Source organism: Haliotis rubra, unplaced genomic scaffold, assembly GCF_003918875.1.
Source record: "Haliotis rubra isolate DU_JTF1 unplaced genomic scaffold, ASM391887v1 Scf98, whole genome shotgun sequence".
Taxonomy (NCBI): domain Eukaryota; kingdom Metazoa; phylum Mollusca; class Gastropoda; order Lepetellida; family Haliotidae; genus Haliotis; species Haliotis rubra.
The window spans coordinates 1,477,554-1,486,888 of record NW_025767723.1 but is presented as its reverse complement, the minus strand read 5'-3'; positions in this window follow the sequence as shown (position 1 = coordinate 1,486,888).

Sequence of the window (9,335 nt, the reverse complement as noted above, 5' to 3'; positions counted from 1 at the left end):
TGTGATATGTAGTGACGTCGTGAGCACTTGGGTTTACATTCAACTGACTGGTATTTTAACATTACCCTGGAGAAGACACGAGAGATGTATTCGCAATTAAATTAATTAGTGTTGGTTATAATTATGTGATTACTCAACATTATCTCAATCATGCAACGGCGACTTTCAACAACTCGCGAAAGGATCACATAAACCAACGACTGGTTATAGGAGCAACATCATGTGTCACAACCTAGTCCAGTGTAAATGTCAACAGTGTCCCATGTCACTACCACTCGTGTAGTTTGAAGTGTGCCAGGGATGTTACATGATCTATTTGAAAAGTTCCTCACTAAGTATTTAGCAGTGTTTAGATGATTGGCAGTGGGTTTTACACACATTTGATAATTGGCTAATGAGTGAGTGAGTGAGTGAATATTTAACGTCACATCGGCAATATTTCAGCCATATCGTGACGAGAACATATTTGACATTGAAATGGAATATATGTATATTATAAAAACCTGTCGACGAAGGACAGTAAAACAACTAGAATATCACAATTACAACTAAATCTAGTGTGGAAAGTTAAAACTGATAGCACTATTTGGACAATACAATATAAAAACAGGCTATAGATCGCCAACAACTAAAGGCAGATCACCATACTAGGGACAAGAGGTTAATGTATGTATGTGCTGGAAACGATACGCAGGATCGTTTGTGTTATGTTCATCCATCCGAATACAGCCGACTGACTTCTAGCAGAGACCATATGATAATTATAACGATATGATCTCTGCTTCTAGTGAACACCATTTACCATGTGCTCTTCCACGTGAGTGGAAATATTTGTGGTACGGATTTTTTTGTGGAATTTAACCGGCCCCGGACGGACCTCAATACTGTGTGCCTCAGGCGTGAAAAATTAACGATCGACCACCAAGCGAGACGTGATTGATGACTTGACCCGAATAAGAAATGACATGGGGATATGAATGTGTTTGGGCGATGCGAAGGTCAACTATGATGATGTTTTACAGGCGACGGGATGAGGGGTTGTAGTGTGTGGTTGTGTGAAACGTGCGAGGGCATAGGGCTGGATATCGGGGGTCACCGAAATAGTAAACTTAATCAATTGTTCCCATGACTGGACATTAACTAAGGGGTGGCTAGTTTAACACAGCTTGACTATGGCGGCAAATTTATTTGTGCCATAGCCCATCAACATTTCATGAAAACGAGTGTTGTCAGTGATATTCAAACTCAACTAATTTAAATCAACTTAGTGCACTGACAAAGCTACATGAGTGAATGAGCTTAGTTTTACGCTGCCTTGAGCAATATTCCTGCGATATCACGGCTGGGGGCAGTAGACAATGGGTTTCACACATTCTACCCATGTGTGGAATGAAAACGGGTCTTCGGCGTGACGAGCGAACGCTTTAACCACTAGGCTACCCCACCTACCCTCAAAGCTACATGAACAGCAGCTACAGAATATATATATTGACATATGAATTTGTATTATGTAAATCTGTATGCATTTTTACCATCTTAATATTAGTAAAACTGATATTTATCCCATTCAGTATTTCTACACAATCATACTATTGGACATACCCCATTACAGTTTGATCGCGTCTATATTTGAGCATAATAGACCTAATAGACATTCATTAGCAAATTCTATGAAGGTGATGCATTTTAGTAGGTTCTGTTCTGTTCTGTACAAACCATCAACTCTTGAGACATTTTCTCTGAGGAAATATATATTAATGATAATGAAGACAAACCAAATTAACTCACAAAGGATTGTTCAAGTTCAGTACCATTTCTTGGCAAGAATGTTGTGCTGATGTTCAACATCTTCTGTTCTGCTATGTAAAATATGTAGGGGGATCAAGGACTGCATGGTGTTCACCAAACGTTGAATTTCTTTACTGCTCCCTAAGTTTTCTCCTACAGAAAGTTAATATTATTCATTTGCACGGCCCATCTGCTGACCTGCTGGCTCATGTTGGATGTTAGTGGAAATCACTCCAAGTACACATGAAGAGAGCCAAATAATCAGGTCAGCAGAATATACCATAGTCTGTCTCACAGTCCCTGAACCACATTATTTCCCCTACTGCCTAGCCCTCTCTCCAATGCTAAAGCCCTAAATAAAGCAAATTCTAGATTTAATCAGGTTCAGGAATTTCTGGTCTCCCTGGGGCTCCTTTTCAATTTAAATAGGCTTGTTTGTTACTATTGAACTTATATATATTCAGAGATTAAGCATGTCAGGTGTCGAGCGGGTGCCCGAGGAGTTAACCCCTAAGGTCAATGGAAACAAAAGGTCATGGGTCAACTGCACGTCAACTCCACGGACGTTCATTTCTAGAATCAACCGTTTCTAATTGTATCCTGTCAGTATCAACCCTTGACCACAATACCAATTCAGCAATATTAATAATAATAATAATAGTGCCTATTCCAGCTAAATGGCGGCGGTCTGTAAATAATCGAGTTTGGACCAGACGATCCAATGAGCAACAGCATGGGCATCGATCTGCGCAATTGGGAATCGATGACATGTGTCAACCAAGTGAGCGAGCCTGCAAACCGAAACATGAGTCTCATTAACCTATTCAGACAATGACATACTTTTCAGCCGATCCGAATTTGCTCGTGTGAAAGTGAAAAGAGACACCACAAACAACTATGGTTACACTGAATTCCAATTTCTTGTTTCATAAGAAAATGGTATTTACAAATTAATTTTAATTTTAAACTTTAATAACATCGTATTTCTATATTTTATGGCGAAGCGTAGGCAGCATGGCCTTAACAAAGACGTCACAGGCTGCCCCTGTTTGATGAGGTCGTCAAATGATTCACAATTTATCTGGCTCACTTATTCAGTGTAGTTTTGTAACTCACAATGTGATTGACATAATATCAAGTCCGTACCAGACCGCCAAACTTTTCTAGCGGCAGAGCCTCGTTTTAAAATTTCCACGATTTCCAGATTTCCCTTTGTCAGAGCACGCTGTACGACAGAGCACGCTGCACGACTGTTTGCAATGATTAGAAGGAGCGTAGTGTTGCAATATACAAGTGGTTAGATGTATCAAATAATACTGATTAATATTTATGTATCCAGTTGAATGAACTGGTCTCAAAATTCTGGACTGGTTATTGTGCTAAATTGCGCAGTAAGACGGAACCCAGTCAACAGGAAACGATACTGTTGTGTAGTCAATGTTTTGACTTGTCACCCGATCCCGTTAGTCGCCTTTACGACAAGCATGGGATACTGACCTTCACGGGTACAATAATCTGTTAAGATCCAGATGACTCAATATTATTCACAATTTTCAGTATATTCTTTGCTTGCAGTAGTAGAGGCATGTCAGTCATGTTTCCGTGAAATGTGAAGGCCCCCTGAAATATGAAACACCAGATCTGTGTTACTGAGTACAGAGTCAGAGTAAATACTGTCTTACTAGTGATGTCATCCTGGCAGGAATTTTCACAAACATATCAATCCACATGGTTCATGTTATGAAATTGATGTCAAAATGATCCAGGCAATTAATGTGAAACGCAGGTGCTAGTCATATGCAGTTTCAATATTTTATTGTCTCATAACTAACTTAAAACAAAACTAAAATCAGATATACGGACCATTTGCTTAGTTTAGGCATATATCCATGGGATCCCCGAATACATGTTTTGAACTTAACTTCATGAGGAATTAATAAGATCATACGCTGATAACTATCCATACTAACAGACATGCACAGAACATCTGAGCTGTCAGATAGTAATGTTACATTCCTTTCATTTGTATACATAACTGACATCATTGACAAAGTTCAGATGCTGTTCAAATGATTTTTAAAGTTACTACAAACATGTTTGCAATTGTAACCCCGCTGATTTACTGCGGAGAAGGTCAAGAAGATGAATATCATGTTCTGTTTATATGTCCATATGACGCACACATTCGGGAACATTATCTACCTATGTATTATTATAGCCATCCGTGTACTGCACTTTGTTTTACCTTGTTATAAACAACAGACGGCAATCTATTGCTCCGCTTAGCCACCTACTTGTATAAAGTATTTAAATCAAAATAATAGAGTAACATATGTTGTGTTTGGGATTGCGCTTTCTTGGCTGGGTGCGGATTCTCGTGCTTTTGCTGGGTTGGGTCCCGTCTGGGATTCAGGCCCGCACCCTCGGAGTCGGGCGCCTGTTCGACGGCGCATGGGGTCGGCCGCCTAGCCCGCCCAGCCGCTGCGTGGGCGGCTGACTTTGTATGCTGGCGGTTGGGTGCCGCCTGGCTGTGGGGGTGTGGGTCTAGGTCCTGGATGAGACTCGGCCCGGAAGGAGTGCGGGAGTCTGTACTTTGCTGGGAGGGCGTGATCCCAAAAGTGTTGCATTTGACCTCATTCTCAATGGCATTGTGTACTATAGTGCATCTGGAATTATCATAAGATTATAGCGCTCTGAAAATGTATTTAACATCTTAAACTACATCTTAAACTGTACTCCAAGCCCCCTGGCCTCGAAATACAATAAACTTCAGTCATTCTGTTATTCTGTATTCTGTTATAACTGACATCAGTCATCTCTGATTTTCTATAAAACTTGTATTGCAAAGTAATCAACACATCAGTGGTATACATGAAGTTCCACACCAGTGAACGCTTACAGTGTCATTACTGGGAAGTCACTGTTGATAACCAACAAATTACCACACTGTAAAGCTCACCAACATCATCTTTGTGCTACAGCCTTAGTATCCATCAACTTTACACATTGACTTAATATCACTGAACAGTGAGATTTATGCATGGGGTATAAGGCTTGCTCTATGTCATTGTTTGAGTTAACGAAGACACATCACTACATCCGTTCAACTGGATCTCTTTATGGGAGATGGGGAGAAGGGTTAACAAACATTGATGACTATTTGAAAGACATTTTGCTAAAACACTGCTCATAAAATACATCATAGATGAATTATTGTAATGGAAATAAGTACTTGATAATCATTTTGACAAGATCTACCTCCTGGACATTCACAGGTGGTACAAGAACATTGTATATTCACAAGGAAACAGTTTTAAGCAGTGTTTATCGTTTCTCTAGGGATAATTTACATAGGTTGGATACATATTTTAAGCAAAGCAAATATTTGCAATCTACTTGCATCAAGTACTGCATACCATGCCTGACTCCTGGTGCTGTTGAAATGCTGTGACCAGTTCCATCGCCCACTGCACTCTCTCCTCACTGGGAGTGAAGGCAGCTCGAACTGTGGAGACCTGACCGGGGTGGATGACCTGTTTCCCAGTGTACCCCATCCTAGCCCCCTCCAGCGACTGATGGCGTAGAGACTGTGTGTCTGGAGAGAGACCACATCTGTTACAAGCCTGAATTACATCTCCTTCCAACAGTCACAGACAATATCTCTATCATGTTCCTGTAACAGAGTTGTCTTTCAAGTCTGCTGGTTTGGAAAACTGATTTATCAATATTAGAAGGCCTATTCTTATTTGATCTCTGTCAACTCTGCAAAGTTCAATCATTTTTTACCAATATCTGCACAGAAGAAGGCATCCGAGCCAAAGAAAAAGCCGTCCATGACGAACACACGTGCACCTTGTGTGGAGTTTTGCCTGGCCCTCTGCAGGACGTCCTGCATTTTTAGAACGCCTTAGGCACTCTCCACATAGGTCAGAAGGCATGGATACTTTAACTGTATTCATCGTGTATGTATAACCTGTATTAGTCGCGACATGACTGCGATATGGCTCGCCGGTGTGACTGTAAATCTGAAGTTACTCACTCAGAAAGTATGCACAGTACTGTAGTCATTGCATTCAGCAGTTACTGTTACTGCAGCAGTACGCACTGGTGCTTATAGCACATCAAACAAGCTTCCTGCTTCACATAGGATTACGTCCATGTGCAATGACATTTGTCAAGCGAGAGACAACGAAAACGTAATTCAGGAGGTACATAGACTTGACTTGGAATGAGATTGAGAATCTTTAACTAATCATGGATCTTAAATAACAATATGTCTTTATAATGAGTGTAAATTGCATGGCATAATAACGAATGAAGAATTTACAAGCAACAAACAAGATACATCACTTCCTAACTGTATCAACATCCGTGTAAACAAACCATGCTGAGGTACTTGGGAAATCTGGGTGTATGGAAAACCTATTGTACAAAATAACTGCCTATGATTTATACTATCCCTTCAGCTGCTAGCAATTGTACGCATTTCTAAAATATACAAATACGGTGGTAGATAATAAAACATTCTACGATTGACATGTTATTATAATTTGAGTATGTGATGAGAAGTGATGTCACAGATGTTCTGAGTGCCCGCCTTAGCAGCAGAACCGACCCTTGTGTTACCAGAAATTCCAACATGGCTGGGTAATCAACAGAGGACGGTGTCGTACTGGCAGTAGCAAGATCAATGTAAAATGCGATTACTTGGATTAAAATCGGATGTTTACATGACGAATTTTTAATAGCCTGAAGGCACGAAAGTGAGTCTGAAAATATTAATTTCTGTAATTCATTTGTTTCTGATTTCTTGAATGTGTTATGTCTACTTGTGGCCTCACCAAATGCCAAGGAGGTGAAGAAAGCATGCGGAGAGGAGATGTGTTTTCTTGATCCATACAGAAAGGGAAGGTTTAATTCTTATTCTCCGAGTTTTCATTGTATAGGTCAACATAAAGGCAGGCAGGGTTGGACTCCTCAGAAAATAGTTTTGTGATATAGTATAAAGACAAATTTGATGCTTGAAAGATTTATCAACGTCCTCGAGGTAAAATAAACTGTAAATAGCTTCTGATCCAAGACAAAGTTTTAGATCTTGGTGATGGACACAATCAAGCAGTTAAAGGTTGGTTTGTAGCCTCCACCGCATACGATGGGACGGTAATAACGGTTTGAGCGGACCGGCGTTCTCTATAAGTGTAGGAAGGTAATTTAAAATGACTTGGTTTCCTGAAACCTGGAAACCATCCGTATAGTGGGTTATTGGGGAATTAAGTTGGTTTCCATTTACTGAAACTGAGTAACTGAGTTTCCAACTAGATTCCATTTTGGATTCTTTGATTTTTGCTTTTCTGTAAATGGAAACCAACAAGAAACTAAGGTTATACGTTTCTTGTTGGTTTCCATTCCTGGAATTTGCAATTGAAGTTTCATTAAATGGCAACAAACCAGAATATGTAGTTTCATGTTGGCTTCCTGTGCACTGTTTTGAACTAAGTAACTTAAAATTTGCAAGTATTTGGCATGAAGTTGACCATCCTGGCATCCAGTTGGTATCCATTCATTGAAACTGGGTAACCTAGTTTCCTAATAGAATCCATAATGGATACTGTAAACTTATAGTTCCGGTAATGAAAACCAACAAGAAACTATGGTCATGTGTATACTGTTGGTTTCCATTCCTGAAACTTAGTTTCGAAGATTAACTACTTTCATATCATATTACATTATCAGTAATTGCGTAGAATAATTATGAGGTCTTAAAGTTCAAAATGAATATGCCTGAGGAAGGAATAGCAGATTTACATTTGAAAGAGTACGTAATTTGTAAGATTGCTTAGATGAACAAGAAGAAACTAAGGTTACCCTAAATAGTTGTTGACGCATCATTTGGTGGATAATAGCATAATTTTATAATGTGTCTGCAAATCGATGATACAAAAAACAAAAGACACATTTCATTTCTTCACATTCGTTTTTATTCACAATCAACTCATACATGTGATAGGCAGAGAAATGAAGCAGTATCATATTTCCGCCGCCATACACACAAACTTCACAATAATCATACTAAACATACAAATGGTGGGATAACGGAACAACAACTATAAAATGGCCTTTGTCCAGCACCAGGCACACTTCTCAGTTTTGTTGTTTTTATTGCTGTTGTGTTTTTTGCCTGTTTTTTTTGTTTTTTTGTAGTGACACCACTCTTTCAAAATTTCTATTTTAACTTACCCCGACGCTGAAATATCTTAGTTGTGCGTGCGACGTTAAATAAAGCAAATAACTATTAGTCTGGATTGGGATAAATGAGGCAGGTCCAGGGTTCAGTTGTCTGCATTGCCAAACTGAGGATGAGACACTTTCTTTATCTAAAAAGAATAAATAAAACAATGAGAAATATATACAAGATAACACTTTGAAAGGTGAATTGACTCAGCATTTAAAAAGGTACATTGGTCAAACTTTATATTTACCTGTTTTTGTTGAACCAAGATGTTGAGTGTGTGGAAGGAACTGATATTGTGGGACACCAAATCACTATACTATATATATATGAAAGGTGTTTGCAAGTAATAGTGATAGAATTATAATTTTTTTTAAATTGTTTGGGTGTATTTGAGGTGTGTGAAAAATGTGACATATCGCCGATCTGTTCTGATACGCCATTGATGCTTGTGATGCTTGAGTGTTATAGTTCTAAAACTTCTTTCTTTCTTGTTGATCTAAGTATATGACAAAACTGGAAAGGTGTTTACAACGCTTTGTGATAGTTCTAAACTTTCTGTTTTTGAGGGGTCTGTGACGGTGTCAGATAACATTCTGTCAATGCCCATGCCATTCCACACATGCAATAAGATATCTGAATTAGTTACTAATGTAAAAAAAATGTCTCAAAGTAGATTTTTTATAAAAAGGATAGCTGATGTTAACACATGTTTTCTACCGATAGTTTTGCGTTCTTTAACATGTTTGGGGAGGGATGGCCGTGGTGTATCATTTATTCTTTCATTCATTCACATATGTATTTCTTTGTTTTCTTCTTTTTCTTTATTTTTTTTCATTCAAAGAAAGTTGGATATATAGAACGTTTAATGGGATATGTTGGGGATACACTGATGTACATTGTCAACTTAAAATTATATGAACTTGTTAATTTTGTTTCTTTTGATATTAGGATATCTACACCTTGCAAACTGAAATTTATTCTTCCATTTTCGTGCCGTATTGTTATCAGGAATACAATATCACTGATTTTTCCATTCATTTCTACATTTCCAGCATTCCATTGGGGCAGTGTTGGAAAACTGAAGATGACTAACTGATCTTGACCTGCAACAGGTATGTGGAATCCAAACCTTTCAGTAAATGATGTACATAAAATTATCCAAATAATGTAAATCCTATGAATCAGAAAAATACATAAAAATTACACAACGACTATTTTTGTAACTTCCAACTGGAAATATTTTCCACTTATACACATCTCCTTTCAGAAGCAGTTTGGCGGTTTTGGACGAACAAGAGGGTTCGTTCACCTAGAA